The sequence below is a fragment of the Hyaena hyaena genome, unplaced genomic scaffold, assembly GCF_003009895.1.
Source record: "Hyaena hyaena isolate Hyena2069 unplaced genomic scaffold, ASM300989v1 scaffold_340, whole genome shotgun sequence".
NCBI lineage: Eukaryota > Metazoa > Chordata > Mammalia > Carnivora > Hyaenidae > Hyaena > Hyaena hyaena.
The window spans coordinates 1082929-1083525 of NW_024080972.1; the positions used below are offsets into that span (position 1 = coordinate 1082929).

The 597-nt window shown below is 33.5% G+C and overlaps 1 pseudogene; it reads left to right on the plus strand.

Moving 5' to 3' along the window:
* Positions 1 to 283: 283 nt before the first annotated feature.
* Positions 284 to 379, plus strand: LOC120243393 (annotated as a pseudogene).
* Positions 380 to 597: the final 218 nt, after the last annotated feature.

Genomic DNA, 597 nt, shown 5'->3' on the forward strand with positions numbered 1-597 from the left:
TCAAGCCCTGCATCTGGCTCTGTGCTGACAGTTTGGAGCCTAGAGCTTGCTTCTGAGTCTGTGTCTTCCTCTCTCTCTGCCCCTCCCCTACTTGCACTCTGTTTCTCAAAACAACAACAACAAAAACAAAAACAGAATTTACCAAAAAAAAAAAAAAAAAAAGAAAAGCAGCCCACCAAACTTTCTGAACAGATGTCAATTCTCTGTTTAGGAAGGACTAAATGTTTTAAATTTACCTCTAGTAATACTGTCTTGTTTTCTCATATTTTAATAATTATCCCTAATTGCTTCTCAGTCTATTGTCTAAGATCAAATGTAGTATCTGTCCTTATCAATTTAATAATTATTAATAAAGCTCTAATTTTGTCATTTACACCAAAAAAAAATTTTTCAAATCTGAAGGTTTAAGAAAAGGTTTTATTTTCTGAACAGCCTGCTTTGAGAATGATAGGCTTGGGGAATTCTTATTGGAACATAAAATGACTTTTGTTTTCTCAAGTGATTTCTCTCTTATTGCTTCTTTTGAACTCCATCCTAATCTTGATGACCCTCTTTGCTTATAAATCACCCCTCATCTACAGGGATTTATATAACTTT